Raw genomic sequence first — 27,621 nt, forward strand, 5'->3', positions numbered from 1 at the left:
TAAAATCGAAATTGTTTTATTATATTATATAAAAAAAATCGTATTAATTTCCGGAATCAAATTATGCTTTATTTCTAATGTAAAATAACATTTAATAAAAATCTAGATTTGTTTAAAATATGATAGCATCTAATATATTTACTTCTTAGATAATTTAATTTATTATAATACATACATATTATATTAAAATACACAGTTTGAAGTATCATATGGAAGTGGAAGCACTAAAATAAAATAAAAATCTGACACATTGAATATTAACTTTTAACACATGCTATTTAAAAATATCGTATAGAAAGTAAAGTGTAATGGTTTTTCTATTTTTTTAGAATTCATATTCATTCGAGTTTCTATCATTAGTACAATAAGGAAAGTAAATACTAAAATAATACAAACAACTACCATTTTATGCTAAATTATATTTATTTAAAGTATATTTGTCATGCTAATATAAATATTATACATTTTCTTGAATATATTAATTATAATACGTTTTAATGCAGACAGGTACCATACATCTCTCGAATTCGCATTCCATACAATTATATCTACTCCAAAAATATCAGAATAGCATAGTCCGTAAGGTGCTGGACTTATAATCCAGAACGCAAAGGTTGAATTCCCGCAGTATACCTTAATTGTTATGTATAAAAATGCGTTATTGATAAAATAAAGTCTCAGCTACAAAGTAACATAATTTATCAACTATATTAATATGTAATAATTAATAAAATTTCATCGATTACCAGAAATTGATTTCACTGTGCTGTATTAATACTTATTTGTAAGTATTGATTATGCATCAATTTAACCCGTCGGTACTGATTTACCCAGTTATAATGCATTAGGCTCACGCTAGCCATGTTATAATGGAAGGCTCAAAAATAAAATAAGAAAAACATTTTTGACCCAGCGTTACCTCTAACAAGATTTTAAGCTGGCAATAACAAATAGTCCTATTTTTTATAAATATATGAGCTAAATTAGCTTAATTTTCTATTTATTTATTTTTTTTGATATCTCATATGTACGCCTCGATTTAATTAATCATCACAATATGGACTCGTGAAATTAAAAAAACCTAATCTGTGATGATCGATCGAAATTATACACTAGGTCCATATGGGATTTGAACCTAGGTCTTTCAGATAAGAGTCACCAACTTATACCACTCTAAATATTTCCGCTCTAAACCTTCGCATTGGCATATTCGAGAACTGGAAGAGAAGTTGCACTTCGCTTTCGAATTGGAAACAGCGAGAGTTCAGCCGAACTCTCACTAAGAGAACTATGCTAAAATCGATCAAGACGACCCGTGAAAATAGCAACTTTTGCATCAATTCTTGAATCATAAGAGTTCAACCCGACGTTCAAGACGACTTTAAGATTACGTGACGCATATTTATACTTATTGCAAAAATAGTAAGGCGTATTTCAAAAATGTTGCGATACAAAAATAATTTATAATTAAAACTCTGTATATTACTTGCAGGTTAATACTTTTTTTAATATATTTGTGAATTATAACTAAATTATTTTTTCATGGGTAATATTTTAACATGATTAAATTTTATTTTATTTTGTTTATAAAAACAGTACATATATTATTAAGTAAATGTAACATTTCTCATAAATTTATAATAATACACATTTTGTAATAAACAATAAACTTTTCAAAATGCCATGTTCACATACAAATATTGCAATTTAACTGCAACATATGCAATCATCGTCATTTTCACAAGGGATTTAATAGTTCTGAACATCACGATATTGCCATACATTTGCGTACATTTTTTATTTAAAACACTATAGTTCTAATCTTAATGAAAGCACAAAGCTTTTTTCATCAATCAAAAACCCATATTGCTAAGCGGATATGGGTTTTTACACCACAAACAAGACCAATTCAATGTGAAAGGTATACAGTAAGTTGTGTAAGGTTGCGTTAAAAGTCCATGTGTGTGATACAGTTTTTTTTATATTTCAGATATATTGACCGCTCGTTATATAGCCTTTTCAGGTGCAAATACGAGGTCAAGGTGTAAAATGGAAAGTGAACTACGAATGCATGTGCACGAATACCGTTTACTGGGCAATTTTAAGTTAATCGTTGTGAAGCACGTTCCTCAAATTAATAAGAACAAGGATAAAATTAAATGAAATATAGTTGTACACTAAAATATTAACAATAAATTTAATTAAGTTACTATTTATATGACTGTATTATTTTTTCAGTTATATTTATAAAGCCCTTGGGCGTCAATTCCGTATATTTGACCAGTCATTGTGCCTCCGGTTATATTATATTATCGATATAGAACCATAAAAGCAGTCTATTACAATATAAATCCTGTTAGTTATCCGAGTGTCTAATAATATATCGAAATGTTGAGAAACGACATTGTCTCAAACTGCTTTAGAACGTTGATGATTAACGCTCGAGTGAACAATCTTGATAATAATCAACATCGATTATCTATTCCGATAAGTATCATTTGCTTGATCGATACTATTATATAATACTTCTTGTAAAAACTAACAATATGAGTAACCCTTTTCACTCGAGAAATCATTATGTTAAAATATCTGAAATCTACATCGTCGATTATCGTAAGCAATGAACATAAATATGTTTCTATAAAAATGGATGTCTATAATTAGTAATAATGGCAAAACGCAACTTTCACGCAATAATAAATAAACAATAAAATCTATCAGCAATACCATACATGTCCATTATTATGTTTTTTTTCTATAAGACTATGTATGCAAAAATATAGCTCAAATTAACATCTAAAAAATGTTAAAAAATGTAGATAATATATCTCATCAAATTTATATGAAACTCTAATAAATAAAAATAACCAATGCATGATTAGCTGCTGAATTATTATATTTTATATAAAGTCAAGTAAAGAAAATATATTATAATATATTGTATTTTCATAGATCAATCAAAAGATAAGTCCAAATCTAAAATTAAAATAATTACAGTTCACTATTATATTTATTGATATTAATTATTTGATTTAATAGATATAATACATATTATATATAATAAAAAAAATATTACAGTTTATTGTAAAAATGTGATATGTGTCTATTAAATGAAGAGTCAGAACTATAATAAAGTATATAAAGAAAATATATTTCGTCAACATTTTAATATAATAAAAATGTATAAACTTGGAAGGTCGGTGCCGTATGAATTATATCGATAACGAATAAATATTTGTTATTCTCTTTTAATGACTTTGCTCTTTGATATTATCCGCAATAATTCAAAAACTCGCTTATTTATAGTCTTTATATGTCCCTTATAGTCAAGGACTTCAAAACATATAGAATTTAGATAGACAATGTATGTTAGTGTTTTATTGTATAAATCAAAGGCAATGATATTGCTTTTTTTACAAACAAATTATTCTCTTCATTTTGAGCCATCACACATCTGTCAGAATCTGTGATAAATAAGCTTCTTCAGTATATGTGATAAATCAAAGCTATTTCCAATCTCTATATAAAGAATACAGTAGACATTTGCAGATAAAAAGCCTTATATTAAAATTATAAACTTGTATATTTGATAATAAATATATAAACGGTATTGCTAGCTTTAAAGTACTATAAACACATATTCTAGGGATATTTAAAAAATAAAATATAAAGCTAGCTAGATATTTTAATAGGTTCGCAATAAAGTTGTGCTTGTAACACGCGCCTAAAATGGCCGTGTCAATTCCTAATCACAAAATATAAGGTTCGTATGGTGATTCGTTTCTTATTTTAATGATTTTTTAAATTCATCGACATCAATAATGTTTATTGTAATGACGTTATAGTGTTTTAGATTTAAGCAGGAAGAAGGGAAAATAATGATAATGATAGAAGCGAAAGGCCATCAGTTGTCACTTTTTAAATAAATAGTACCAGCGATTACCAAGCAATATTTTAACATATAGTTTTATTTAACAAGTCACTGATTATTTTATTGTTATTTTGGGGATCTAAAACTTTTCACTGTGCATGGGAGCCGAAATCGTAAGAGAACTATAAAATTCGTAATGTAAATTTTACGCCTACTTGGGAACCAAAATCGACCGGTCAACGAGAGAATAATCTTCTCGTCGACCGATCTTGAGAGTCAGCAGAATCATACTCACTTGGATAACTAACATTTGCTGTTCATATCAATATACGTCGACGCTAATAGAAACTCTGTACGACACTTCTATGACCACGAAGTAAAAAAAAATAAGAGGAACTATTTATTTTTCAACGAATATTCTTAACATTCCGGCAAATCTGGCGGACAGATCCGCCCGTGTGTGGCTAGAAGATTAAACTTTTTAATATAGTTACTTTATTTCAAGATTTCATCAAATATGTAAGAATTTACTGACTGATCTAATATTCACAAAGGGTCAATTTCCGCATACATAATAGTTTAACCCTTTCCGTTATTAAATTTCACTATTGTTCGCTGTTAATAATCAGGGTCTCGCTATAGATAATTGAAACGATTTTCATAAAGAAGTTTGCGTAAAACTTCGCAGATAATAAAGAAAGAGCGATATTGTTCGGCGAGTAAATCGCTTTAGGCGTGCAGCGATTTCACACCTGGTTGTTTCGCACAATCGACAAAACTCTGAGTTGGAGATCTTATCTTTCAATTGCCCAAAATTCATTTGTCGCCGGTTAGAACAAAGTCACGATCGTTATTTAACCAGCGAACCATATTTCACCTCGAAACAGAACGGTCGTGATACTGTTGGCACAAAAAGCGCATTATATGCAAAAAAACATTAATAATAAATTATGTGCAGTTTTGATCATTATGATGGTTCAATGACAGTATGCGCATGATTGAGCTTAGTTATGCAGAAAGCAGCCAGTCCTAGAGATTTGCAAAAAATTAGGTTTTGTGGTTAAATCGGTTTTATATTTACCTCGGAAAAAATTCACTGACCATCAATCATGTATTTTTTGTGTTATAAATATATAATATATACTCAATTTACATTTGCAAATGAAAGTGGGAGTTTTTATGCCATATCCAAGTATCGTACCTATTGAAAAAAGGTACAGCAAGTACATAATTAGTATAAAATAACTGAAAGTTTTATATACACCTATATATTACTCATGGAAAATATTTAAATATAAAAAGTGTTAGTCATATCCTAAATTCATTAAAATAATATACTATATGTTACTATCTATATATAGAATACTATCAATATATCATTATTTTAATATATACTATAATATATAAACATACAATAAATATATATAGAATTTGAACAAAGTGTTCAAATTCCAGATTATCTAATTCATCGCATGAAATTTGACCACATAACATGTGTTTAAACTAAACTCAAAATTAAGTAAATTGATTTAAAATGTCACAATTATCCAATTCCACTACTAACTACTTTCTGAAAAGTTGGATTCATAACCAAAAGGTTACATATCGAATTATATAAATGGCACTAGCGCATCCACTGAAGAATTTCCTATCATTGTTTATTATGCTTTTTCAATTGTAAAACGAATATAATATACACACCATAATGTTATTGCATATTTGCCTAAACAATAGCATTCCATTTGTGCGCTCAAATTATTTCAGTATTGTTCATATGCGTTTAATTATACACGAACAACAACAAGGAGCGTAATAAACTCATCAATCTGATTTCCTTGACTATCTAATGTTATGATGATCTTTCGAGGTGATTGTCTATATAAAATATCATGTATGTATGATACATACACTTCCTATGTCATTAGCCAAACGTTGCGCAACAAAGTGCTGCTGTCTGTATGAATTCAATATCTCTTGTGCGACATCCAGCTGAGGTTATCAGACCAAAACTGGTACTCCGGGTAGCTGCAGAAAGACTCGACAGACAAGTGGGTCGATGAATGTCTGACTAATTAAAGCACACAGGGTGTTTAATAAAATAAATTAGTACCAAATATTTAAAGCTTTTTTTTGTCATCAGTTATTAACAATTGCTCTGATAACAGATAGATTAAGGATCAAATTTCATCGCAGGAGTATTCTGCTGTGTCTCATATGCGGAAAAGAATAGACATAGGAGTATATTAATCGAAACCTTAAGTTATTGTATTGCAGATATCTGCAGGGAATTTCTATGACTATATGACAAATGTATGTACAGAACTGTGCCAAAGTAATTTGAGGGTTCAGCTTGACCAAGTTTTTCTCTATGAATCGTTAATGTTTTCGTATAGTTCCTTATTTTTAACGATTTAGGGAAACTAATAGGCGAATCTTTCACTTTTGAAATGATTTGATTGGATTCTTAATACAAAAAAATGATTTCAAAAACATAAAATTATGAAAGTCTTTAATATTTGTGTTAGTGATATTTGAGTAATCATATTATAAAAAATATATTGATTATTAATTAGAATATTTCATTCCAAATTTATGGAAAGTCGTTCGACTGTGCAGTTCATAACCAGTATTTTAATATCTATGCAGTTTTGAAACATCCTGTATGCAGATGTGTGATAATGGAGAAATTCTAATAAATTGAAGATAAAGTGTATTGCTGATATTGAAAGTGGTCTGACGGCAATGTGAAAACGTATGAAAAGTGACTAAGAAATCGAACTACATATAATAATTTAATGATATAATTACCTACTCATTCTATACTATCATTTAACACTTAAAGTCGTCCATTTTACTTTGAAAAAAAAACCAGAGCCTTCCTCTCACTCATATCGTCTACGTGCAGACATATTATACATAAACACATCACAGATATTTTGTTAACATTTTTTTCTATCCAGTCTAACAAGAATTTGTAACCATCGTAAAAAACACATTAATTTGTTCTGGCCAAAAAATCGCATGGCAAAATATTATTCCGCTTTTGTCACGTACGCACTACTTAACATGTATATAGATCAATTTCTCCCAATGAATATTAAGTTAATCTACAGTTTCTGGTATCGACGTGTTAAATAATTGCTTTACAAAACCAAAAATGCAGTTCGAATGCGGTTGAATTTATTATATAACACATAACTACGTATAATTTCAGTAATATTTGGTTCATAGGAATGTCATGTGCTTTTTTAGCAAATAAAATATACATGACATCATTCGTTTTATAAGAACCATTTTAAGTAAAATTATGATTAACGACGTGAGTGGATGTTTAAAACGAAAGTATGTTATTATTTTCAACTATCGTTAAATAGCGATGGATGCAATCGAAAAGTGCACAATTACATTCGATGATTCGATCAAAAATTGCACGTATGCAGTTGTAATGGATAACCTTCAATGGATCATTAAAATAATTAAAGTAGAATAATAGTTCAATTATATTTTTTTAAGTGGAGAGAAATATCATACATACTACTACACTTTTTTATTTAATTTTTAATAATAAATTATCTGCAAAAAATAGCGGTAAAAGTAAAAGGTCCGTATTTTATTATACAAAAGTAGTACAGTAAAAAAAATACAATACAACAGATACATCTATATCAATATTCTAATTAAGATTTGTATTAAATGCGGTGTATGTTATAATTTTTTTTTAATATTTTTATTGTTGTGAAAAAAAAAAGATCTCAACCTTTTATAACGAGTGAAAGTAAATAAAAGCCTTAACGAAATCTTAAGCACGCAATGTGATTAATAAAATCAATCATGCGCTTCTTGCTACAAAAAAATATATCCAAAAAGTAATAATCTTAGAAATTCTAACACGATGACAATCTTTTTGTATATATAATTAAAAACATCATATAACAATTTTAATATAAAATGATACAATTATTTTGTACGTCGTTTAATGGTTGTATTTTAATTACATATTATTGTGCTATTGTGTCGTTTCAGTTATATATTGGATAAAATTACTTTCGCTTATTAAATTGCATCTCTATTAGAATATCAAACGTAATCCCACAATGAATGTTATATTATATTATGTCAGCATTGTTCCGTTCGGATGTAAAAATTTCGCTTTTGAAGCTTGAAACGCAATTGCTTAAGAGTCGTTTAACGGAGCAAATGATACAGATAGCGAGAATCGAGATCAAAAATTTGACTTGAACGCTGATTACTTTCAAAAATAAGAAAGTGCGCGGAAGCGGAATGACTCTCAGAGTAACTATGGTATATTTCAATGATGTAAAAGATGCTGGAAGTGGGCGAAAACGAATAAATCATGGGTGGAAAAAAATAAGTCGTTAAGTTTAACAAACAAAGCACCTAAAAATGATTTATTAATTTATAAATAAATACAAAGTTTGTATGACATGAAAATAATAAATTGTCCAATTCTCTTCGGATGATTTATAACTATTAGGCTGTTTCATATTAAGTGACAGATTTCTACTTAATAAAAAAATAATTAGTAAATATCAATGTATTTACACAGATATATATATGCATATTAACAACAAAAATACATTACTTCATGAAGAATTTAAGATATATTCGAAGTTTTTGGTTGGATTTTATTGTGTATTCATTAATTAGATTATCAACACATTTTTTTACAGTACATCGGTTAAAACTAATCAGCAGTTCAAATACAAAAAAGTGCAATAAATCTGGTTAAATATAAAAATAATTATCCTGTGATATAACGAATGTTTGTAGATGTGGATTTTTTTAACAAGTGTTTACGAAGTAGTTGATAAAAATATAAATGTAAATAGGTTTAAATAAGAATAACGGAAAAAAGTGTATGCATTTGTACACCTGTCAAAAAAAATCTTTATTGATCGAAGAAATGAGTCTAACACGCATTAAATGCGACAATCGACACGAAAGTTCAACTATTTTTAATTGAGGGTGAGTAACGGTTTCTCATAAGATTTATACGAGTCAGACGGAGTGAACTGAGAGCCAAATGATCTGGGGGTGCCTCTTATATTCCGTGATGGAAGGTATTTATTTCGTCCACGGAACAGTGAAGACAGTAGATTATGAAACTGTCCTGAAAAATTTAGACTACAACTTTATGTATATTTCTATACCCTGTCATCAGATAAAGAAAAATCAGTAATATTTGTTTTTAATCATATTTTTAAGACAGTTGAAAAAATAATATAACAATGTTTTAAATAGGGAAAAAATCTTGAACTGACTCTGAAAAGTCCTTAAATTAACTTTTTACTTTTTTTATAAAATTTAGGCCACTATCAATCAATACGATTGCACAACTCAACAAGCTACCAAATTCCATGAAAGTGATCGAAAGAGGCAGGACGAATTACCACGAACTGTTAATTCCGTAATTATCAGTATTGTAGGCTTAAAGGGGTTCAAAACAATTTAAAAAATATATTTACCACACGATTTTTTAGAATTTAGTAATGAATTTTTAAGTTTTAATTACTATTTTTTATTGTTTATTTATATAATTTATTATATTTTTTAGAACAGGTTTTTCTTAGTAAAACTTAAATTAAATAATAAGAAATATATTATTTAGTTATTTACGAATTATGAGGCGATTTTTGTATGCTACTGTATATGTTAGAAAATATTTAGCTAGTCGGAGTCGAACCAAGAAATATTCTACGTGTGACTTAAAAAAACATACTTTGAGGAAGACTTTCATCTATTGCTAATGAAGAATAATTAAGAGACATTGTTAAAGCAAATCCACAAAAGGCTATTTGTACACGCAATAGCTTCACGACATCTGGATGCTACCGGGAAAGTGAAAAATAAAACACCTTACAAATTGACCGAAGAAGAAACTACACAATTAAGAGGTAACGGTTCACAACTTGCTATCACAGAATCAAACAATTTAAGTACAACGTATCATTTATTTCAAACATTTAGAAGTATATCATCGAAATAAAATATTTTAAAATAAGTAAATTTTCAATCACAACATCTAAAAATAATGTTCCATATTTTTGGTTATTAAAATCTAAGCCAGTAACTTAATTATATGATGCAATAATTCAATATATAATAAAAATCATTTTATAACTGATAAGTATACAACGAATTATTAAAAAAAATATAGTGTTGAATCGGTAACAATTTTAATAATATATAAAATTTAGGTCGTATAGATTATCCGTTACTCTATCTTTCGAAATAGTTTACGCAAATCTGTATACACAAAAAAGTTAGTAATTATATTTAATATCAATAATAAACTAGTCTGAACAACATAAACATGCACGCATCCGTCCACAAATTAGTTACTTACATAAAAATGTATAACCACAAACTTATTAATTATACAAACAATATAACGAAATTCGATGGGAAAAAACCGTAGAAAAATCACGACTGGTTTGACATTTACGCTCAATAAAAAATGTCAAAAAATATATTTCAAACAAAAAAGTAAATGGTTACTAAGTGCGGTTACTGCGTCACAATTTAACTAAAAGTCTATTTGGGTTGTAATGAATCTTATTTGTATTGTAAAAAAAAACATATTTTATTTATAACTAATAAATTGCGTAAGTATGGTAAAAAGAGTTGTATTTATACATGAAAGAATTTTTAAAACTGTTAACCGCATCAGGAAGTGATTACATTAATACAGAACGATCTGGTTGTTTTTGAAACCTGTTATGTTTGATTCAATCAGAATCTATATATTATATTTTAAATGATGCAAATGTCAAATGATAAAAAAGTGAGATGATTTACTTCGGATCATAATCTAGATAAAATAAATATTTTTATATTTGGAATGTTTTTTTTTATACATACATTCATATTTTTACAAGGTCAAATTTCACATTTATTTGCAATTATGCAATTATTTTTATTTAATTCCAATTATAAACTTATCCGTACTTTTATATTATTCAATTATTTATTTATATATTGTACAACACATGCGAATTCAATCAACAAATTACAAGCACAAGCTTTAACATATACTAAATTTAACCTTTAGTTTTAATACCTAAAAAAAACTTCACAATAAATCGAACTAATAAAAATGTAATATGAATATAATTTAAACCGAAAAAACGTTAATATTAATTCATTATTTCTCTTTTCTATAGATTAGAGCAAAAAGTCACTTTACCACTTTACTTTTTTACCACTAATTTGTAGTATAATTTGTATTTGTATTTAACATATTATTTCATCGTAAATTCGTAGTAATCTTCCTTTTAACAAAACCAAAATAAAAGTTAAATAATATTTAACCCCAAAAAATGTAGTTATTTATAAATAGTAAAGTTCTTACTTTTTCATAATAATCATTGACTTGGGTTTGAAAATTTTATGAACCCTATTGTTTTTCAATTTCTATCAAGTCTGGGAGATTAATCATTATTACTTAATTAGAGTTCCGATTTATCATCAAAAACTATATTTTCCTAGACTTTTTCTCACTATATATTTTTATGTCGGGCATGAATAATTAAATCTTTATTAACTGATATGCTTAAAAATAAAACTTCCAATCAGTGAAAATGAATGGTAATTATATGGATTTTACAATTATAATTGAAAATGAACTAAACATTGATACTTGAACTAAAAAGGAATCAACTTTTATAAATAATTTAGTATGTACAGTTTATTTTAAAGAAGATTCAATGTAAGACCTTATTGTATTATCTTATTATTTCTCAGCATTTTTCTCATGCGATAATTTTCTATCATAATAAAACTCGAGCAAACACAAGTAAACTATGTAGTTTTACAGATGCTTGTCTGAACTTATGTATTTGGCTCCCATAGAAAAGTGAAGTTAACATTTTTTTTATTTACTGATTCTACAGCAATACTAGCAATGCAAATTACTGAAAGAGCACATAAAAAATCGGAATTAATCTAACTAATTGTAGCGATTAAAACTTTCTAATTTGATTATTTGATATAAATTATAAATATATTTATTTTAAATAAGTTAATTTATAAATACTTTACAATTGTAGGTTTAATCAATTTTTTTATCATATTAAAGTGTATCTGATTACAACTATAGTGTAAATACATTCGAATATGCTTATTATTCGGTTTGTAAGTTATTCGTCCACGAAGGCGTGATAAGATGTAAGCACCTGTATCTCATGAAATTAAACTATTGGTAATCGGAAAAGAAAGAAACCCAAAGGCATTTAAAATAATGGAAATTAAAAATCTACATGATTTGATAAAAAAAATGGATTGATTCAAAACCAGATAGGTTTTTTAGGTAAAATAATTGTTAGTGAAAAATTAGAACAAAAAGCAGTATTGCTATTAGATAATGTTACCTCTTATCTAAATGGAAAAATTCAGAAACAAGTTAAAATTTTACCACCAAATATTACATCAATAATTCAACTAATTTAATTATTTATCAATAAAATTTAAATTCTATACTGTTCTTGTCTTCCTTAAATCTATGTTAACGAAGAGATACTGTATGCAATTCATGGTCCAAATTACAGCCAGAAATACAAGTCTGTTTCTTAAAGAAAATTCTACAGTGCTTAAGTGGATTCTGACAAACTTGAGGCAAATGTGATATCTGAAATATGCGAATTAATGGAAAACTTGTAAGGTTTTGAAAATTATGATAAAGAAAACATTTTTTCGTGATTCATTTCTGTAATTTAACCAGGATATACCAAGTATGTATAGGTAAAGATTTTTAAGCTTTAAGTCTAAAAAATATTTTTCAGTATCGTAGTACTTCAAATTATGTACAATACACCAACTCATTGATTCAAAGACACACATAGGGCCACATTTTTCTGCATTTATTTACCTAATATTTTTTGTTACATATTACAGAAAAAAATAGAAATCGAAATTTAACCCACTATTACCATCTGCACAGTGCGTTTAATTCGACGCAGAAGACATTGGTATTATATAAGCCACCCGAGCATATAATTTGAGTGTTATGAACCAATGTGCATACGACCTATTATTTATTGAAAGCGAAAGTTGTTATACATTTTTTTATACGTTCAGAAGCAAACTGGATCCGTCCGTTAGCTTCAAGGTAAAAACCGCAAATGTCCGAATACATAATTTATCAAACGTATCGTCTTCGCATATTGCACAACAGCGCATCACGATTGCTTTCAAAGTGCTCAAAGTTTTTATTGAATATAATCAATCAACGTTGATCTTAGATCATCTTTTCCCAGTGCAATCGTTCAGTTTTTTAGCACCGAGGGTCATATCGGTCTAACAGTTTAAGAACAGTCACGAATTAAGTAATACTATCTGGACGTTTGGACATTAACGCTTGTGTGTTATAATTATTGGGTATTTTTTATGCATCAAAGCGTGCTCAAGACTAATTATTTAATTTAGACGCTAATTGTATTTTTTTCACTAAGGATTTAGATCGTGGAAGTATAATAGTTCATTATAAATCTTTAATTGATATTTTAATAGCATTACTTAAAAATAAAGTGATGATTTTCTAATTTATTGTGAGCTAATGGTTCATAGCCGGAATACAGATTGATGCAAATAAACCTGCAAATTTCTGTTTTATGTATTATATATAATTATGTACATGGCTTTTCAAAAAAAGTATACAAATAAAGCCTTGTTAAATGGCAAAGTGACAACGGAAAATATCACAGAAATAGTTTATCTGTAAATTAAAATAATTCATAGCGATAATGGAGGCTTAGAAGAGCGAAAAAATTAAACAAATTTTATTTAATGCTGAAAAAGTGTGAAATAGTGGAGTTTTTAATTTTCATTTGTGTGTAAATGAGCCAAGTAATTTATATTTATATTAGAAAATGTAGTTAGGTGACAATACTATATATTCTCCAAGGACCTAAAGTACAACTGAGATTTTTAAAATAGATGCCATTCAATATTTCAACGAGTTTGCCAATCACAATGATGCTTTCGGCGATAGTTATGAAGAGCTGGAAAATATTATGTAGGATGGTTCTCATCTATTATAGATGTGCACCATAATTTTTTTAAATTATTTTTTAATATGTTTATTATTGTTTGTATAAAGATCAACAAAATTTTATGTCAATAATCGTTAAATAGTAATATTATGCACAAAAAATATTTCTTTAAATTATTATTTTGATTATTTCCTCATATGCTAACAACTAAAATTAAAAATATAACTTTTGAAATAATAAAAAAAATACATATATTTGCACAAAAGTTAAAATTATTTTATCAACCGATTTGAATTTGTTTTTTTTTTTTCGCGCAAAAGCAAAATTTAAACCCAATTAAATAGCATACAAAATGTGTTTTATTTTTATTTTTTTTAAATATTAACCAATAAATTGAATAGCACCTTAAAAATTAGTCGTCAGTGGCTTAAAACAGCTTTTGTGGGCCAAATTTTTTTTATAGAATTTATGGTTTTGTTTTGCCAAAAAAAAAATATTGTCATTCTACTATTTTCATATAGTACAAACATTCATTCCATAGATGGCACAACAAAAACTTTTGGTTTTTGCGTATAGATACTAGATAACCCGAGATTAAAAAAAATATTCCACCCGTTCCGTGGATTACCATCAGCAAACATGACGAGTAGGTACTGCCTGTACTAGGTGTGTGTTAATTGGAATTAACTTATTTAAATTAATCGAGATGACAACCAGTGGCATCATGAAAATAAACCAAATTTTAAAATAATGTATGGAAACCATTGCTGATTAATATCGTAAATAAATATTTGTATATTAATAATTCAATATTTTGCTGAAGTAATGAATGATGTAGTTTAAAGAGCACGAGAAGCTTTTTAATATAGATAAATAAATTAAATACAAAATGCAAAAATAAATGCTCTCAGAAATAAAAGAATTTGAGAAGTAATATGAAATATTCTTAAGATTTGCATTTAAATCTTTCAAAACCAATGTCCATTTTTATTAGTGTATTATATAATGATAATAGGAAATTACTTCGGTATATGCAATATAATAGTTAACTGTACAACTGTTATAGTTACAAAATAATTATTGTACTATATTTTGATTGACAGCAATCTAAGACGAATATACAATATAAAGCTGGAATCCTAAATCCAGTGTATTTTACAGGATTTTTATAATTGTATTATATTAGATATGCATTGAAACATATAACATAATAAAACGGTAATTTTACACGATTCATTTGCAATGTCCTTGTATTTTACTATTAAATACGTATGATATTATTAAAATATTTGCACCGATTAAATCGAATAACATTGAACGTAGCACTTGCATTATAATTAACTGCGATAAACTTATCCAGAACATTTTTTTACCAGAACAATAAAAAAACACATCTAATATTTGTAAATACTACTCAACAATTCAAATGCGGTTCTGTTGGAAAATGTACTTTATGATCGTTGCGGTTTCCGTGAATACAAAATTACACATAATAATAAATCTATAAAACGCGTGTTTGTATTTTGCACCGCAATATACATTTGTAAGGTTTTGTTTATCGAACTTTAAACCACTTTTCGCATCAAGAGTAATTTTTCAGTCACTTTCGAAAGGCCTCCGAATTATATTTTTTGCATCGGATACGCGTTTTTATAACATATTTAAAACGTGCTTTTCGTTTCTTGGTTTAGATGTAGATATGTTTTTGAAATAATATATAGAAAGTTGATGTGTTCATCATCTCGTACGAGGAAGTTAACTCTTGATACGTGAGACATTTTGACGTATCTTATTCGACTCGTATATTAATGATAATTCACATGCATATCTGAACTTTAAAAGAGCACTTTCAGTGAACGGACGTTGTCCTCCTTGAAAAGATTTGCTGAGATTTACAAAGCGTTATTCCTTTCATTCCTCGCCGCTCGAACCCTTTAAACCAATGGCCAAATTGGATCAGTGAGTTGGCCTAAATTTTAACTGAAAGTAAAGTTCTTTTCAAGGGTATTTTTTTATAAAATAAATATCTTTGTTATCCGGCATATTACATTATTAATATTAAACATGACCGCAGTCACGGTAATAAACTAGGCCATTAATATATAAATTTTGCAACACAATGACACTATGTTTAGTTCAAATTTGATTTATATCTAATAATCTATACGCTGAAATAATATAAAATAAAAGCTCTCAAACATGATTATTACCAATTATAGCAAATTCACACACGTTCGCATAAATAATCATTAGAACAATCGACAAAGTGTGCGTATTTTCACAAGGAAAAAAGCATAATTTACTTGTAAAAGCAGAAGAAAACGGCCTTGCATTGTTCTGCTACAGGAAGCCAAGTTCATAACTGATCATTTCGCTTTTTTCTCACTGAACTAGTAAAATAGAACAATTAATTTGCGATCAAGTGGCTCACAACAGTGATTGTCGTAATCGTAATTAAATTAAATAATAATATAAATTTCTATGTATATTATATAATATAGATACAATTACATAAAACTTGACTTATAACAAAATCTACTTTTAATATTACAGTTATCGATCAATGTCAGAGCTTTGCAAGGTAGTATGTGTTTAACCTCGATTGCATTAAATCAATATTCGCTTTATCTAAAATATCTTAAATATACAAATTAAAAAAAAACACAGGATGAAGCATAAAAAGTCGTTATGCATCATAAAATTATGCAAGCATTGGTTAACGAATAAAATATCAGTTTTGTATTGAAATAAACCGCAAATATCAAAACATTTGTATGCTTTGCCGATTTCCCAATAAATATAGGATCAATAAATAAATTATTTATATATATTTACACTATAAATATCAATACCTGCATTATTAGCAGAGCATGTATAAATAATTATTAAAAACATTAAAATAAATTTATGAAGCATTTTTTTATTCAAATATGATTGAAAATTAAAATCCTGTATTAGCTTTTTATATACTTTATTAATTGTTTTTTTTTATATATAGATAAAACATTAAAGGGTCAAAAATGTTTTTGCTCAATTATGATAAACCTATTATATATTACAATCTAAACTTTATGGAGCTTTATTATAGTTTTTATTGAGTATAATGTTTTAAAGTAGAAATCATGTTTTTTTAATGATATATTTTTTACGGCTAATTCTGACGCGTATATTATTTCGCTTAGAATATGATAACAATTTTTTTGCTATTTTAATTTTAATGTTTTCTAACACGTGTAGTTTTTTTATCTTTAATATTTATATAAGCAATACGATTTTTATTTATTTAAAATAAATTTAATGCAAAATAAAGATAGTGGTCAAAAATGTTATCGATAAAATTATTCAATGATAATTTAATATTTTGATCGCAAAACATTGATAAACATAGAAAACCTGTATAACTTAATCAAGGCGACCGTGAAAATTAAAAAAAGTTTACTACAGTATAACTTTTTGATTTACATACAACATTTATCCGCAATAGTGACGTTGCTAAACTTGTTTAATTTCCATAAGTAGTTTTATTTACTCTATATTCAAGTCAGTGATAATTTAATAATATTATATTTTAAATTAAACAATATCACTAAAATGTTTATAATTTTATTATTTCCAAGACACAAAGCAAATATTGAACACAAAACGTGTATTTAATTAATCTGAATATTAGATTTTACTAAATATACACAAATATAAAAAACAATTTAAATTCATCGAAAGTCATAAGAAATTTCTTAAAATATAAGACTCGCTATAAAGTTCTAAATTTAAGTTGATTTACGTGTTATATATTAGAAAACATATAAATTCACTTTAGATCACTATAAAAAAATTATTGTTTGATAGTTAACTATATGACTATTTAAATATCTTTATGATACACCCATATATATTTCAGTTATATAATATATAATATATACAGATAGTTAACTGAGAGTGATGTTGTTAATAATAATAAAACAATATGCAGTAATTCTGGGAATATATACCTAAAATAGTTCATGAATATTGACAAGTCTTTCATTGCAATAAAACAGGCATTTTCTCAATGCGCTACAGCGATATTACCACAATCAACAACTACTAAGAAAGCAGTGAGACGCCAAACTGAAAGCAAAGTCTGTAGATCGGTGATATTTTTTATTAAATATAAAATATTTTTACAGCTTATAAAAATATACGTCATAGTGCACGACTTAATTTTATTTTAAATATTCATTACGAAATTCATCCTCGAAATTAAAAAAATCTATACTGTAATTATCGATTAATATTAATTATATAATAATAACTATTACCAATCCCACAGACACGATATAAATTGAAAAATATTAAGATATATTGGAGATTTTCACCTAGCTCTTTCAGATATTGCAATAGTTCAAATCATATATACATATACAACAGTTATGCACTTTTTTTACTATTTTGGACGACGTGAAATAATCATCTATACTTGAGTTATGCTCTTTAGGTTATTAAGAAGTATTTGACTTATAGAATGGATTTATTGCGGAGCAAATTACATTATTACAAACAGTTTAACATTTCAATTAACCGTCGTTTTCGAGTTGACCTTAGTCACCGTGGGCTTTCACTCCAATCACAAATTATACACCCTTTATCTATCACCGCGGACAATTGTGTTCTGAAATCGTGTCTAGACATTGCGGACATTGGTGTCTAAATTGGACTAACGCTATTTCATAACCCGCGATGAAATATTGGGTTATATAAAACAATTTATTGTTTTGCTCGATAAGCACGCGTGCAAAACTACGTATCTACATGTGTTTAAACATAAAAAAGAATTGTATTATTCGTGCGTAGTGCTATAAAAAAATCTATAACTGCATAAATCGGTGTAGCCGATGAAGCAGGTCGTTAAATTTCCGACATTTCACTGAATTAGATCACGGTGAATGATAAATGAAACGAAAAAATATTTACAACCTTGTTTGTATTGTAATTGTATATATAATACATAAATATTACTTGATTGAAAAATGCAGCTTAAATTTTAAATTATATACTAGTTAGAAATGCATACTTTCAAAAACGGTATTGGGTAAAAATACATAATATTAACATATAAATAAATTATATTTTTGTGGGACGACAATAACGCAGTGTTATTATTATAAACAATATTGATGTCACCATGTGTTCTTTCAAAGAGCAATGTTTTTTGCTCGTAGAAGTGCGGACATTTTCTAAATTTAATGAAAACATTAGAATCGTTTATAACAAAATCAATAGAAAAATACTAATACTTCATCCTACTGCTACTACTTTTTTTAAAAAACACTAGCGTGTATGCGTCGCTCTCAAAACAAATTATGTAATATCTATATTATGCTGTGCGTGTATGTCTGTACATAATCATGTATCTCTTTATCATTATGTACACGTCGAGAGTAGCGTATTACAACAAATTGCATCAGGTTCGCGAATGTATCTAAAATGATGTGTACTTTCAATAATATATTGTCACTTAATTAGATTAGCTATTAAGTTATTTTTAGTTACATGGCTTAATTTTCCAACGACCGCAATGTTAGTATAAAGTTAAGTGCCCTATTTTGTTTTGCAATTTTTTTCAGTTATTTATACTAGCAATTGACATAATAAATAATAGCCAACAAGTAAAATAACAAAGAAAAAAATACTTTTTATTCGTTGAAATTCCAGAAATTACTCATATTGCCAAGCTAATATTTTGCAGCTGTGGACTTTCACAATATATGGTATTGAATTTTAATATCAATTCAACTAATATTTAGTTTTAAGTCAAAAGTATTTTTTTATGAAAATATCTTTATACCGAGTTGTAAAAATTATGGCAGCCGAAATAAATTATTAATTATTTTATTTTTAAAATAAAAATAAATAGTTTTTAGGCTTTTTGTTAATTTTTATAACAAATATGTGTATGAATCTATATTTTTAGATTATGAACTTATTCGAATATTTTATCGTTTTATATTCAATATACACATAGCTAAGATGTCGACTATTTAGAAACTCAACTCACTACTTAATTAATAGTTGTTGATTGTGTTTATTACGTTGTAAGGCATTATGCTAACTTCTGTTTGGTTGCAATGAAAAATTTACAATAATTGTAAACTTTACAGAAAACATGTGGCTAAAATGTTATGATATCTTTAAGATTTATTTAGGTTTTTCTATTTTTTTTTATCAGAATCATGGGAGCATTTGAGCCCAAAAATTAATTCATATTTTGATCCGTCTAATAGTTTATAGTAACTATACATAAAAATTATTTTAAAAATATATATGTATATATCGCATTCTACTACCCTGTTTAAAGAGTAAAAAATTACCATAAAAATATATTTTGCGATTATTTGCAAGCCAGAAATATTTTAACTTAATTCGCAAAATATTTCTTAAGATACAAAAACTAGCCCTATGCGTTTATATGAATATCATATATGAATTGCAAAAACGCTAAAGTAGCTCAAAATAAAAATCAATAAAAGCACAAATCAAAATTCGCAATTTCTATAATTAAGAATTCACATAGTTACCCTGATATTATAATTATTAAAAAATATATTAGAGAAGATAAATAGTACTAAAAATATTATTTAGATTACAATAATTGCTCTTAAATATACAAATAATAAATACACCATTCAATAATAGGCAAAGCAAAAACGAAATTCTTTATATGACGTAACAAGATCTATTCAATGCAAATTTTATTATTAGAATGTTTCTTTTTACCATAATTAGTATAAATTATTCAAAAGCTTTCAAAATTATACCTACGAATAGTATATCGTAATTATAATACAATATTTTATTTAAAAATCGCTAATATAATCAAACATATTTATTTTGTATATTTATAAAAATGTGAGGTTAAAAATGACACATTTGAATAATATTGTTGTATTTTCTATATTAAAACAGCAATTTAGTATATTTATAAATATTATAAAATGTAATTATTTTTCATGAATTTTTCTTATATATTTTAATTAAATTAAAACTATCAAGAGCTACAGGCTATCTTAATTCATCATCATGATCAAAAAATAATACATTGTACTATTACAATACAAAAAAATATATAAAACAAGCAGAATAAAAAATAATTCATAGTAAGAAAGAAAAAAATCATTAAATAATGATAAGAACCGGACTAGCTCTTCGTATCTGACAATAAATAGATTGATGTGCAATGCCAGGGTATTAAGGAACGGGGTGGCGACAGCCGTAGGCGAGTCGCCTATGGCGGACGTTCTGCCTCTAACGGACATCAAAAGAGGACGCGATCATGATTCTCAAAGACATGATAATTTGATTATCGACAGCACCCTTCAGCAGTTTGAAGAAATGCTTAGCGACATACAACTTTTTGCGATTGCACAGAATCCTATCCCAGAGCTTTTAAAAGAAAGAAACTGGATAAAAGAACGGATAATAACGAAAGATCTTCTTTACACTTTTTTGATTATTCAATTATTTGGGGACTCAAAGCTATAAATTTTTATAGTTAGAACCTATTAATAAAATAGTAATGACTATAATGATACATAATAATTTATATACTAAATATTATTATTTATTTCGTACATGATTTCTTATTTTCTATGAAAAGTTTTTTAGCAAAAATTCCATTCTTAATTGGTGTTTATAGCAAAAAAACACTAGAAATAACAGCACTTTTTATCGTTATAAATATTTGATCTAAGGTTACTCATTTTTTGTTTGCAAGTAGCTTGAAACAATAATTACTTTTTTATTTAAAAGGTGCAAATAATCAAGTTGATGTAGATTATATTTTACAAGTAATACAATGTACACATAGTAACCGATCAAATAGCAACCTGTGTACATATTAAACATACAATCAACAAACTATACAAACAGGTTCAGTCATTGCACGATGGCATTATACAGATTGTCCAAAGTGCTCCATTTGTGACTCACCTTGGCATTTGATACTTGATTTTAAAATGACTAATTAAGTTGAAGTAGGATAAACAAATCCTCGACACATCTGACATAAACGATTTTTAAAGATCGCTATGAAAAGTCACCTTTATTATTACCTTGGAAACTATAACGCTAGACAAGCCAAGTAATTAATGTGTCTCATTCGAATTGGATGGAATTTAACTGGACACCGGTTTAATCTTGTGATATATTTCCATAAAGCGACGCTAGCGTAATAATAATTAGAAAAATATTCAGAATCGTTTGGTACTGATTGGAGATATGAATGTGTGTAACCAATTTGGTTTAAATGTGACTTGAAAATTGTCATGAATTATTCATTAACATTTCGCGTGTGAATCGAGTCAATAATATATGCAATTCGCATTGTGCAACCGATTGATATTTAAACTATACTATATGGTAATAAATCTAAAAACAGAATGAAAATGAAAACTAACTATTAACTAAAAACATATTTTTTTTAATCGACTGCAGTTAATTTATTTTTATTTTATTTTTATTGTAATGAAGAAAGTTTATTTACATTAGAATTTTATAAATATATCAGAGAAAAGAATCTGGCTTATTTTATATAAAATCAAACATTATATAACATTTTACTAATATCTTGAAATTAATGTTATACATATTTGATTAATTTAAATAGATAAATAAACTCTCGCTTTATATTTATAACCTACATTTAGCGTATTTATGTATAAATATAATATATAATATTAGCACATCCGGCATTATATTTATTTTAAATTCTTATCAATGTTAAAAAAATAAGTGATATTGAAAAGTGAATAATTAATTAGTATATTACTAACATCCGTTCTAACTTAGCAAAAAGCAAAAAAACATCCTCACGAAATACATTCGAATATACCTAATAACATTCATCATTCGCATGCATATATACTTTAACTAATGTCACATTGGACATTTGTGAAAGGTTAACGATTAAGCATTTTGACCATTCTTAGCTCCAAGGCCGTCGACTTTGATTTAGGATGTGCTACGATTCTTGCACCAATTAGTAGTATGTTGTTATTAAGTGAGATTGCTATAATTTGACTGCTAGAACGCCAATTTGGCTTTGAAGTCACGACTGGGTGGTAAATTATATACACAATACATGGAAGGTGCGAAACTTTGATCAATAAGCTTTTACCAATGTTTATCAAATCGTGATGTAATTTGGAGTAATTGTTGCTTCTTCATATCACGCTTGTTTGTTATGTAAATACAAACGTTTATGAATAGATAACTGTGGTTTTTACATTGCGATATTATTTAAAATAATTTTGTGATCATACGGAAGGACCTTGTTTAGATATTTATATAAAGCTCGCTGATCTAGAACACGCGGACCTTCTTATAGTAATTAACAAAAATATTCTCGCGAGGACAACCCAAATTCCTGATATGTTAACACACATTTCGCATATTAAAAAGTTGTTGACATTTTCGATACATTTCCACCAAAATGTCAAAAGTTTAATAATGGTTGTTATAAAGCATCGTGGCTCAAATATTAAAATATCAAACGTCATGAAAAAAAATGTATATCAGAGTTATGTATATTCTGACGCATTGCTTAACCTTTTACGCGGCGATAATTTTTATCAGCATCCGTGACCAGATTCGAGCTTTTTAAAACAGTTCAACTTTCACCGGCTGACCACTGAAATGAGATTATGAATTCCTTTCTTGGAGGTCTTGTCAAATTATTAAATCAACTTTATTGACATTCGTCAATGGTCTAAACTTTTGTATAGCTTGTTCAACCAGAACGTGGTTGGTGTGCAAACTATGTCATTATCTTCTTGAAAGTTTCTAAATATAGCTTATGGAAATATTTTACAGCTAGTCATTAAAATAATCTTCAAGTACTAAAAATCTTAGTTAATACAATGATGTAAGCTATACAGAAAATAAATATTTTATAGCTAGTCGAGAAAGCAGATTAATTTTAAAGAGCCAAGTTTTTTATTCAAGGCTTCTAAACATTTATTTAATATGAGTATGAATTTTTATGAACACAATTATAAATTAGAAATCAAAAATATAAATATAATAAAATGAAATATCTTATATTTATAAACTTAATCAGAATTGGTATTTATAGTGAAATTGTGAAGGTTTTGCTAAAAATTACTTTGGAACGAATATTCTCCTTGAGACATAAGGTTACTTTTACTTCTTACACATATACCAGCTTTTTAAGTTATACTATTATACAATAGTTATTCAATGACGAATATGTCTGAATAAATATGTTGTGAAAATTTAAAAGGGCTTACTTTGCAACATAATTTTTATATTAACTCAACTTAAAATAACCCTAATAGTCTATAATGGCTTTTATTATTAATTTACTAAATACATGTATGTATGGAATTGTATGCTTTGTATAAAATATGCTATGAGAAGTCAGTAAAAAATGAAGGTATTTTGTATTCCTTTAAGTTATTATGGTTAATTATACTTTGCATAATTAATTTCCCAAAAAAAGATATACTATGTATTTATAGGCAATCAATACATTAGGTGTATATGAATATAAATATAATGTAAAATAATATATAGGAAAATAATTATTGAATATATTATGTTCTGAACAGTAACAAAACTTCAGTAGAAACTCTTAATTTGCCAAAAACTACCGATATATGTATGTTTATTGCATTCAGTGATAATGACAAATTCATCGATGTCGAAATATCCAACAGTACTTGTTCATATCCGTACTATTAATTATTATTGTAATAAAATTAAAAATATTGATTGGATTATATAACTACAACAACTAAACATGTGGGTATTTGTTTCAATAATTACACTTACTAGTAAATAGTTTATGTAAATTTAAATATTCCTAATAATAGTTTCTTTATAATTAACTGATATAATAACTCGTTAGCATACTCGTATTATATTATATTATATAACAACCTATAATACAACTTTGTCAAATTTACATATTATATTATTTTTAATAAGTCTAGTCTTTTTCTCATTGCAGTTAATTAATCATTTTAATTTAAGATTTACACATCACACGCCATTATAATCTATTATGTGTGTATTTTTTGGTGCGTACCATCAATTAATATATAATAATATAACATTTTTATGTTTACGTTTTTATTCCTCATAGCCCTATTGTCTTTAAAATGAAACACTTTCACTCAAAAAAATATGTACTATATATAATGTATTTTAGTACAAAAAGACACTAAAAAATAAAGTTTCTCTCTAAAAATTACAAACAATAAAATCCAACATCACAGTTTCGTTATCTTTCGGCAACATCTACAAGTGTCGATTTTCAATTTTGTAATTGTTCCGAATTGTCATTATCAATATTATTTTTTTCTAAAGCCGTCAATTCCGGGTATTAAAAAATCTAACCCGTGAAATCACACCGATAGCGTTCGAGCCAATTGCGTCAGTTAACAATAACGAGCTTTCTAACTTGTCAAGGTAAAGCGTTAACCGCGACTCGTGCACTGTCGTATTTTTTATTGACAAAAAGATAAGGGATTGATTATAAAGTTGAGTCATTGATTCATTATAAAATAATTAAAGTAGTTACTTAAATACTACTCGTTTAAAATTCAACAAACACTTCGAATTGAACTGTTCACGAGAGATCGCACAACACGTTCAACTTGTTACGGTCTACGTGCTACGTGATTCGAAGTCGTTTTCATCCGATTTGCATAACTTCAATCAAGATCTATATAATATAAGTATTTCGCTTTCGTTCGGATCTATTTAAGAGTGATTTTTAACAACAGACAATAATCGAGCCCGTTTCGCAATTAAGCAACGAAAATGATCTCGCCAAACGTTGTATTATGTATATTGCATAACATTCAGAGAGACGAACATTTAAATATATCATTAAAATGTACTCGTTTTCATGAAGAATAGGAAGTGCATATTTTTATTACACGCACGACAAAAGGCTCCAGGAGGAGAAAAGCTTAATTGTTACGAAACGATCGTTGCCGTTATGTAAATGCGAATATTTAATGTTTCAGCAATAACGCTACGTTTTAATCGTTATTTTGCAACGTTAAATAAATAGTATTGCTTTAATGGCTTATATTACTATTTTTAAAATAGTATTTAACTGTTCATATTTACATATACGATTTCGTAAAAATCTCTTTCGAAAATATGTGTTACAATATAATTTCTCTACAATGTAATCCAAATCAATAGAGTAAGTTTAAATAATATATTAATTTTATATTAACATTTTTTTAAAATGAGACTGTGGAGAACAGTAACTGAACTTCTTCCTAAAATCATTATCAACTTGACAAAAAATATCGTACAACAAGCAACACTGAGTTTTAAAAAATTCTACAGGCGGCCCCCGACTTTCGCACAATTCGTTATTTCGCACATTTAAAAAAAAAACATTTTTTTTTAATTTAATTTTTTTTTTAAAAACGTTCTGATAACGGTAAATCTTTTGCTTCAATCGAACGTTCGTATGATACAAACAGGTCTACGATATGTTCATTTTGCAAAATAAAAATATAATTAAAGAATACGTTCAAAATTGTGAAAAATAAAGATATATTTCCACAATCTTTAATGATATGTTTCCAAAAAAACACATAAAAAAAACAAACATGGATGAAATGGAAAATCTTTGTCATCGTAGATCGATGACCAACATCAAAAAGATGTGCTTCTGAGTATTTCAATTATTCAAGCAAAAGCTCTTAGTTTGCACAAAGATTGGAAGGATAGATTAAAAAAATATTTTAACACGGTTTTTCAAGCAAGTAACGGTTGGTTTTACAATTTTAAAATGAGGTATTCTTTTCATAATATTAAATTTACTGGAGAATCGGCTGATGCGGATAAAGATGCTGCAAAAGAATGTATTTCCTAATTATCCAAAATTATTGAAGATGGAGAATATTCCTCTAGCCAAATATTTAATGTAGATGAGACAGGTTTATTTTGGAAAACTCTTTAACAATGAAAAATATGAATGAAGCCTTCACGTACCTTGACAGTTTTTTAAATATTATGGAAGATTGTGATCCCAATGGAGAACGCATATCTCAAGTGCGTGGGGCGATCAATAAAAACATAGCATGTTATAAAATACTATATGAAAAAAAGAAAAAGATTAGTGGAAAACAGTTAACTCTTGATAACTTTTCAAAGGAAACACCCGCAAACCCCACTTAAACGTGTTTCTTAAGCGCCTCTTAAACATTTTATATTTACTTGATAAATAAATATTTTATAATACATACAATTTCAATTTTTTTTATTTCCCTCGACTTTCGTACATTCAACATTCGCACACATTTTCAGGAACCAATTATGTGCGAAAGTCGAGGGCCGCCTGTACTTAAATACATATATAAGTATTTAACAAATTAAAAGCGGATAAATTGATTAATAGTTAAACGTTTTTAGCACGAATATTTAGATAATTTCATATCGACATACAGTTAGCAACCAACACATGAAAAATACGTAATACAAATGTTGATATTCTATTTTTTTATGTGACTCGGTAAAAGTGGTTAATTAAAGTTAAATTAACGGAATTTATAATGCCAATATAAATAACAAAATAGTGTACATCTAAACCGTTATAAAATTCCAAAACAAAGGCACCAGCAAATGATCAAAAGTGTTCAATAAGATGTGTATCAAACAAACACAAAGATTCAGGTTCTTTCCAAATCATCTGAATTAATCAAATAAGTGAAGAAT

General features: G+C 27.1%; 1 protein-coding gene across 2 annotated transcripts in view; it reads right to left on the reverse strand.

Annotated features, from left to right (window-relative positions):
• LOC148227508 (uncharacterized) overlaps window positions 1-27,621 on the reverse strand; it is a 64,210-nt gene that overhangs the window by 19,185 nt on the left and 17,404 nt on the right. The window lies entirely within an intron of this gene.

The sequence above is a fragment of the Plectrocnemia conspersa genome, unplaced genomic scaffold (genome assembly GCF_051122295.1).
Source record: "Plectrocnemia conspersa isolate PC_06_02 unplaced genomic scaffold, ASM5112229v1 ptg000013l, whole genome shotgun sequence".
NCBI lineage: Eukaryota > Metazoa > Arthropoda > Insecta > Trichoptera > Polycentropodidae > Plectrocnemia > Plectrocnemia conspersa.